The sequence below is a fragment of the Artemia franciscana genome, chromosome 8 (assembly GCF_032884065.1).
Source record: "Artemia franciscana chromosome 8, ASM3288406v1, whole genome shotgun sequence".
In the NCBI taxonomy this organism is placed as follows: domain Eukaryota; kingdom Metazoa; phylum Arthropoda; class Branchiopoda; order Anostraca; family Artemiidae; genus Artemia; species Artemia franciscana.
Genome location: NC_088870.1, coordinates 1,751,550 through 1,761,161, shown reverse-complemented (window position 1 = coordinate 1,761,161; position 9,612 = coordinate 1,751,550). Strand labels below are relative to the sequence as shown.

Here is a 9,612-nt window from a genome sequence, read left to right as displayed (position 1 = left end):
TCATCGGAGCCCCTAACCTAACTAACTGGGCCCTAGCAATCATTTCCAACAGTGTCTCCTAGAGAGTAATTCAAACGAGAGACCTAGCATATAATCCCAACAGGTGTCTTATATCCAATTTCACTGGGGAGACCCTAGCATCAAATTCCATCCTGGGCGTAACACTCAAATTCATCGGACCCCTAACCTAACTACCGAAGACCCTAGAATCCAATTCCACCGAGGGCCCTAGCATCCAATTCTGTCGGGGCCCTAGCATCCAATTTCATCGGTGTTACGTAATGTCAAAGCACACGTATGTTCCTTCTTTTATAAATTTAAATTTCTTTCGAGATGTTTTTTTCAAGGATACTTTATATTCAAAGACTATATATCCAAATTAGGATTCGAAAGGGGTTTTCCCTCTATGGAACTGTGCCTTGGACATCTGGACTATGAAATTCTTCCTAATATTTTGATTTTAATTCTATGAACTAACAAATTCCACGTACAGGGGAATTCCCATGTCTCTCTTAATAGAATAACTAAATTGATTGCATATTTCTAACCCTTTCCACATGAGAGCACAAAAACGTCCCATTACTACTGAAGTTTGCTCCATTGGATGTACCTGCCTATTAATATGTAGTAATATTCTAATATTACCCTGACGCGATAAGTATTTAATCAACGAAATGTTGCGTAACATTGGCCTTAGATATTTCATTTCGTAAACCACCATATATTTAATTTTAGTCCTGAAAAAAGAAATCTAAAAGACACAGACTTTTTATCGTAAATAAAAGTTTTTTAATAAAAAATATTATAAAATCATGAAATCGAAGAAACAACAGTTAAAACTCAACAAACGGAAAAATGAAACGTGGAAAATTTTAAAGGATAAAATATAAGAAAAAATAACTAAGAATTCACAGAAAAGAGAAATATAACTCAACAGATAGTAAAACAAAATCCGAAAAACCCTGATACATGATAAACTACAAGCTAAACCAAGCTCGAATTAAAGAAACACGGGGGTCCTAGCCACACTTTTCAGAGGGGGGGGGGGAGAGGTTGTTATCAGAGGTAAATTTAAGCCATAATAAGAGGCATTTCTGATAGGTTTTAATGGATATGCCACGTTTCCATTGACCCAAGACTAAGCATATTTTATGCCACTGTGACAATATGTAAATGATCCAACTCCTAGTGAGAAATTCCATCGAGGGAACCTTAACTTCCAATTACACTGGGGGACTAAAAGCCAATTCCGATGGGACCCTATCGAGCAAGTCCAGCGGGGCTCCCTAGCCTCCAATTCCAACATTGGGCCTCCGAGCAACCAATTCCAGGGGGAAGGTTTGTTATAAGAGATAAATTTAAAATTAATATTAAGGAAGTAAAATAATATTAATATTAAGATAAAATTAAGGAAATTCTACGTTTCTTTGAGCCAAGACAATGCATATTAACACCGCCTTGACTATATGTTGCAAGCTCATCCTAGCAAGCAATTTCTTATGAAGGTAGGTTGTTCTTAGTGGTAAACATAAACCATTTTAAAAATTATTTCTGAGAGATCTAGATCATGCTAGTCCTATAACCCACTAGCTATTGTAAACCCACCCCCAACGTGATACACCATTTCGATTCATGCCTCCATGCCACACTATGATTGTCCATCTGCCGCCCTCTAGCACCTCCTCATCTTTCCAAAGACGTTTTCCATAAATTCTCTTGTTAAAAATCAAGCATTGAATCCATCGATTCATGTTATCACAACCCAACCCTCCTTGATATAGCATGCCAATTTACACACCACCGTGTCACGTTATGGATGGCACACGGAACCCTCCGGCACCCTTTATCGTTCGAAAGGCAACTTTATGCATTTCCTGCAAAGTTATGATTTAAATCCAATGGTTTATGTTTTTGCAAGCTAATCCCCAACTTGATACACCTTCTCAATTCATTCCACCATGCCACACTGTGACTGGCCTTCTGCGAACTTCTAGAAACTCCTTATTACTCCAAAGACATTTTCGATATATTTTTTTTCTTGAAAATCTTGTATTAAATCCATTGGTTAATGTTTTCGCAACTCAACTCACCGTGATTAACCATGTAAATTCACACTACCATGTCACACTATGGATGGTGCATGGCCCCAATATGGCACCTTTCTTTATTCCAAGAGCATTTTCAAACATTTATCTTTAAAATCGTGGCTTAAATCCAATGGTGGGTGTTTTTCTCCAATTGTGATAAACTATGTAAATTCACACCACCGTGCCACACTTTTAATGGCCCTTTGGCACCCTCTAGCACTTCTCGGCATTCCTAAGATATTTTTCAAATGTTTTCTTGTTAAAAATGGTATTAAATCATATTGTTTACGTTTTAGCAATCTACCCCCCAAACTTTCTAATTTCTAACATTTTTCTAACATTTCTAACATTTTTAACATTTTAAGGGCTTTCTAACATTTTTCTACAAAAAAATCGGTTTACACTAGAACCAATCATTTATAATTAATGAAAAATCCTTAATAGCATTTTTCCTGATGCCTCCCGACAATCCCCACCACCACGGTAATATATGAATGACTTGTGGCATCCCTATGATAAACATAATCACACATAAGGGGTATTCAACCTTTTCCCACAAAAATAATTTTAAAAGCTTGAAAGACCATTGAATTTACTTGAACATCGGAAACTTGCAACTTCTTAGTTGGACTGCGATGTTTCTTGAAATTTCAAACCCCCTTTTTACTTTTCATTAATTTTGTTAAAATTTCATCTATATTGGTAAGAAAGTCATAGAACTTGAAACTTTTTCTTAAATAAGGCTCTACATTTTTCTTCTAACATGTAGAAACCTAGGCCAAACCATAGATATCAAGTTCAAGCGGTAGAAATACAGGTAAACCCATAGAAATCATGACCAAAGCCTAGAAATCGAGGGCAACCTCTAAAATCAAGACCAATACCTAGAAATCCTAATCAATGCATAGAAATCCACATAAATTCATAAGAATTGGGGTCATCCCTAGAAATTCTGACCAAACCTTAGACATCAAGACCGATCTGAATTAATCAAGAGATCAATATATTGAAATTCAGAACCATCCTTAGAAGTCAAAACCAATTCAGAAAATCAAGACCAAACCGTAGAAAACAAAGCCACTGCATGGAAATCCAGACCAAAGCGTAAAAATGATGATCAAAGTCTAGAAATCAAGATCAACTTCTGAAATGAAGACCAATCCAAAGAAATCAAGGGCAAAATCTAAAAATCAAGATAAAAACATACAAATCATGACAAGACCCGAAAAAGCCAGACGAATTCTTTTCCTAGAAATGGCTAATATACCATATAAAGAATCTCATCGTTTAGTCAAATCATTGGGCGTGACCGGCCCCAAAGTGGCCAGTCACGCTATCCTAGCCTAAATGTACCTACCTGAAAAGTAGTTAAATTAATGTAACCTAATCTATCCAGTTATGCTGACAGCTATAACTATAGTGGAATAGATGGTAACAGAAGGCTTCTATTTTGTACTCATGTGTCTTTAGCTTTCAAAAAATCTAAGGGGCAGCTGAATGTTGGCAGTAAGTACCCAGGGTTAGGCTCGATGACTCAATATTAGCTTGTCATGATGACACAATCCAGCGTGATTTGTTTTGTTTCCGAAGGAACTTTATAATCCAGCATAAACAGGTTTTGAAGGTCAGTGACACGTGGCGTGATAGATCCTGCAAGGTTAAAAAAAGACAAAGTTAATCTTGGTCCAATATTTACATGTTAAGATGAGGTAATCTCACTTTACATGTTCCGGAGGGGGCCATTATAATCATGCAAAATCAGGTTTTGAAGGTTAACGGCACATAACTTGATAGATCTACTATTCAAATGTTTCAGTATTGAAAATAAGTTCAGTGTGTCAACAATGATTTTCTACAAGAGTTATTGTAATGTTCGGTGTAATTGACTCCAAATATAGCAGATAGAAATATTCATCGTTTGGTGTCATTTTTGGTGTGGAAATCCTATTTTTAGATAAACAACGTTTTGAAGTTTATAGCTACAAATAGAATCTCAAATACATTATTTTTAAGTGTAATAAAAAAGATTCTGTGCAACATTAAATTTTATAAACCAAAATGGTTTTTACAATAAAATCATAAAACATTGCAATTGAAAGTGCTATGAAATAAAAAACACAAGAAGGTTTTTGAGTAATTTGGTTTTTTTTTGTGTGTAAGCTGTTTATGATAATGGTTTCGTCACAACAGATAAGCTCTTAATAGTGGAATATAATAAAAACATTTCATTATTCAACTTGGAAGACTTTAGTTTTGAGAAAATCCTATGTTCACATCATGACCCCCGAAGGTGAAGTTCGATATTTCACTCAATGGGTGCATGGGAAGATATCTGATAAACAATCTACATAAGATATCCAAAGACCTAAGCTCTTGCTTATTCCTTATAAAAAACACTGAAATGGCTGCAAAATGTTAAGTGACTCTAATCTTGACTGTTGGGCAAGAATTATTTAAGAGCTCTTTTAAGGTCAAAAAATGTTTTAAACTCGCATTAACATTTTTCGTATAGGAAAGATATAGAGATGAATTGAATGAAGGATGAGATTTTTTATGTTGTCATGATTCGGATTCGTCTTGATTTTAGAGGTCGACCTTGATTTCTAGAGTTAGGTCTTGTTTTTTATGGTTTTTTACTGGATTTCTATGCACTGGTTGTGATGTCTACTTTGGTTTTGATTTTATGGTTCGGTCTTGACTTCTATGTATTGGTCTTTGTTTCTAAAGATTGTTTGGGAATTTACATGTTGGTTTCTTGATTTTTGTGAGTTTGTCTGAATTTCTAAGTAACGGTTATGATTTCTATTATGGGGTAGCTCTAGTTTCCTACATATTGACATCTTTATTTCTTCGGACTGGTCTTGATATTTAGATGTTGGGCTTTTGATGGCTTGATTTCTTTGGATTGATCTTAATTTTTAGAGATTGGCCTTGATTTTATTAGTTTGGTCTTAATTATTGTGAATTTGTTGGGTTTCTTAGGGTCTGGTCATGACTTGCATGTATTGTTCTCTATTTTTACATTTTGCTCTTTATTTCTTTGAAATGCTCTTGATTTTTAGCGGTTGATCATGATCTCTAGAGCTTGGTCTTTGTTTTTTCGGTTTGACCTGAATTTTTTGTGCACGTTTTATGATTTTTAGAGATAGGCCTTGATTACTTCAGTTTGGTCTGGATTTTTGAATTCCTTTGGATTCTTAGGGTCTTGTCATGAGTTGTATACATTAGTCTTGATTTTTAGATGTTGTCCTTGATTTCTTTGAATTGGTCTTGATTTCTTAGAGGTTTTCATGATTTACGGTGCTGGTCTTTGGTCAGGAATTCTACGCACTAGTTGTAGTTTCTAAGGGGTTGCTCTATATTTCTACACATTGACCACTTGCTTTCATCGGCTTGGTCTTGATGTCTATTGTTTGGTCTGGATTTCTAGGGCTGACCCCCTGATTTTATGACTTTGTGTGGATTTCTTTCCCTTGTTTATGATTTACCAGAATTTGTCCGAAGTTGTATGTAATGGTGAAGATTTCTAAAGAGTTGTTCTGAATTTCTAAATATTGATCTTTTGGTTTCTGGGGGGCTGGTTTTTATTTCTGTGGTTATGTCTAGATTTCTGTGCCTTTGTCTTTTGATTTATCTGGTTTGGTCTGGATTTCTACATTTTCATTGCTTGATTTTTATGTAATAAAAAGGTATTGATTTTTTGCATCAAAAGGTATTGATTTTTTTGCATTGTTTCAAAGGTATTAAAATACCTTTGAAACGATGAAAGGTGTCAGAGGGTGTCGTTTGCTATCAATAGTGTGACATGCTGACTTGAATTGCTTGGACCAACAGGTTCAACATCTTAAAGTTAAGATGGGAGGTGTTAAAAGAATTTTTTTGGTGGAGGGGGACTAAAATCTAACACCCAGTCAAAGAAACCTGGTATTTCCGTTAAAATAGCTCTAAGAAATAATTCTTAAGATGACTACAATTTACTCCTAATAACAACCCACCTCCTTCTGGAATTGCTTGGTAGGGTGGGCTAGCCCCGTAAGGCCCTGATGGCGTTAATATGCATTTTCATGGCTCAAAGAAACGTAGAATTTCCATTAAAAGCTCTCAGTAATAACCCTTGATTTGGTTTAAATATATATCGAATAACAAACTCTTCCTCTGGAATTGGTTGCTAAGCCCCTGTTTGAAATGGATGTTAATGGATCCCGCTGGTACTGCTCGCTACGATCCCATTGGAATTATTTTTTAGGTGTAACAGGATGTTAGGGTAACCCCGCTGGAACTGCTCTCTAGGGGGTGGGTGAGCCACACATTGTTACGTTGGCGTGAAATGTAGTCTTTGCCCAAAGATTAAATAAAAAAAAAAACTAGTTTTTTAAACTGAAAGTAAGGAGCGACTTTAAAACTTAAAACGAACAGAAATTACTCCGTATATGAAATGGGTTGTCCCCTCCGCAATCCCTCGCTCTTTACGCTAAAGTTTGACTCTTTGCCACATTTCTGCTTTTTAAAACAATTAAAAGCTTTAGCGTAAAGAGCGAGGGATTGCGGAAGGAACAACCCATTTCATATACGGAGTAATTTCTGTTCGTTTTAAGTTTTAATGTCGCTCCTTACTTTCAGTTTAAAAAACTAGTTTTTTTATTTTATTTCTGAATGTTTTTGAATTAATGCATTTTTTATTTTGGCTCTCCGCACATAAATTATTAAAATGAAATTTGCATATTAATTCTTTTTTTGGCTAAATGGCTTTCTCTTAGTTTTGATCAGACGATTTTGAGAAATAAGGGGTAGGAGGGAGGCCTCGTTGCCCTCCAATTTTTCGATTACTTAAAAAGGAGACTAGAACTTTTAATTTTTAACAAACGTTTTTATTAGTAAAAAATTTACGTAACTTAAGAGTTATTTTACGTTAGAAACTTTTATATTCTTATATTTTTTCATTATGTATATGAAGGGGTTTGTCTTTTCGTTAATACCTCGCTCTTTACATTAAATCTTAAGTTTTGTCCCAATTCTTTAAGAATGGCCCCTGAATCAGAAAGGCCGTAGAATAAATAGTTGAAAATACTAAAAATAATTTAGCATAAAGAGCAAGGTATTTATCTCCTCCTAAATACCTCGCTCTTTATGCTAAAATATTTTTAGAACCCCTCATATGCGTAATAATCTCTGTTCGTTTTAAGTTTTAATGCTACTCCTTACTTTCAGATGAAAAAACTTTTTCATGTTTATTTTTTCATTGTTTTTTTTTATATTAATGCTAGAAAATCCCGCGACCTTTTCATTGAATTTCTCTTCCCCCATGACATATGCCTACAAGGTAAGATCCTCCCACATAGCCTCCTCTACTCAACCCCACCCCCAAACCAAAAAAGAATCTCCCTGAAAACGTCTGTACACTTCCCAATAACCATTACTGTATGTAAACACTGGACAAAGTTTATAATTTGAAGCCCCTTTCCCAGAGACTGTGGGGGAGTGAGTAATTCCAAAGACATAGTTATTATGATTTTCGACTATGCGGAACAAAATGGCTATCTCAAAATTTCGGTTCGTTGACTTTGGGAAAAAAAATGAGCGTGGGAGGGGGCCTTGGTGCCCTCCAATTTTTTGGTCACTTAAAAAGGGCACTAGAACTTTTCATTTCCGTTATAATGAGCCCTCTTGCGAGATTCTAGGACCACTTGGTCGATACGATGACCCCTGGGAAAAAGAAAAAACAAATAAACACGCACCCGTGATCTGTCTTCTGGAAAAAATACGAAATTCCACATTTTTGTAGATAGGAGCTTGAAATTTTTGCTATAGGGTTCTCTGATACGCTGAATGCGATGGTGTGATTCTTTGACTTTTAGGGGGTATTTCCCCCTATTTTCCAAAATAAGGCAAATTTTCTCAGGCTCGTAACTTTTGATGACAAAGATTAAATTTAATGAAACTTATATATTTAGAATCAGCATGAAAATTCGATTCTTTTAATGTATCTTTTAGAGTTTCGTTTACTATTGAGCCGGGTCGCTCCTTAATACAGTTCGGTACCACGAACTGTTTGAAACGTGGTGTTTTCACTAAGACCTCTCACAAATGCCTCTTAATATGGCTTAAATTTAATTCTAACAACAAGCCACCCTCTGGAATCGGTTTCTAGGACCCCATACATCTTTAATTCATGCTTGGTTTTTGCTTTTTTTTAACTCTATCCGGTAATTTCACTTTTTTTTCCATTTGTTGAGTTTCAACTCTTTTTCTGTGATTTCATGGCTATTTTCGCTTATATTTTAACCTTTATAAGCTTTTTCACGTTTTGTGTTTCTCGTTTGTTGAGATTTAACTGCTCTTTCTGCAAAATCATAGTTTTATAATGCCATTTTTATTAACAATACTTTAATATAAACTTTAATATATATATATATATATATATATATATATATATATATATATATATATATATATAAATAAGTTGTCTGTGTGTGTGTGTGTGTGTGTGTGTGTCGAGTGACGTCATGTTTGTGTGTCGACTGATGTCATGTTTGTCGACTGACGTCATTACAAGGATTGAGCTGTATGCGTCATGAAGGTGTTTGTCGATTGACGTCATGTTTGTCAACTGATGAAATTACATACCAGGACACAAATGACGACCGGGACACAGGGAATATAAATGACGACCGGGAACCTCAAAGAGAAATTACAGACTGGGACACCCGGACACAAATGACGACCGGGACACAGGGAATATAAATGACGACCGGGACACAGAGACACAACTACAACGAGGACGCCGGGGGCACATGCGGGATATATAAATGACGACCGGGACACAGGGATTGTTCGAATAGAAATTACAGATCGGGACACTGGGACACAAATGACGACTGGGACACCGGGACACAGGGAATATAAATACACAGACAATGGGATAGCGAAGAATGTTGTATATTCGCATGTTTAACGTAGTTAAAACACACACACACACATATATATATATATATATATATATATATATATATATATATATATATATATATATATATATATTTCTATTCACAGGTGGGACACAGGGACACAACTACAATGACGCGTAACTAATATGGCGCGTAACGACTTACGCGCGCGGGGGGGCTTGGGGGGGGTGCGAAGCGCCCCACCAACTAGGTGTTGGGCTGGCGCGAAGCGCCACCCCAACAGCTAGTATATATATATATATATATATATATATATATATATATATATATATATATATATATATATATATACAATTATACACACATACATATATTAAATATATATTAAATACACACATACATACATATATAAATATACAATTATTGCTCGTTTTTATATATATATATATATATATATATATATATATATATATATATATATATATATATATATATATATATATATATATATATATATATATATATATATATATATATATATACATATATATATATATATATATATATATATATATATATATATATATATATATATATATATATATATATACATATATATA

The 9,612-nt window shown here is 34.7% G+C and overlaps 1 protein-coding gene across 4 annotated transcripts in view; it reads left to right on the top strand.

The window, feature by feature from the left end:
• Nucleotides 1–9,612, top strand: part of LOC136029864 (B-cell receptor CD22-like) — a 214,798-nt gene that overhangs the window by 101,122 nt on the left and 104,064 nt on the right. The window lies entirely within an intron of this gene.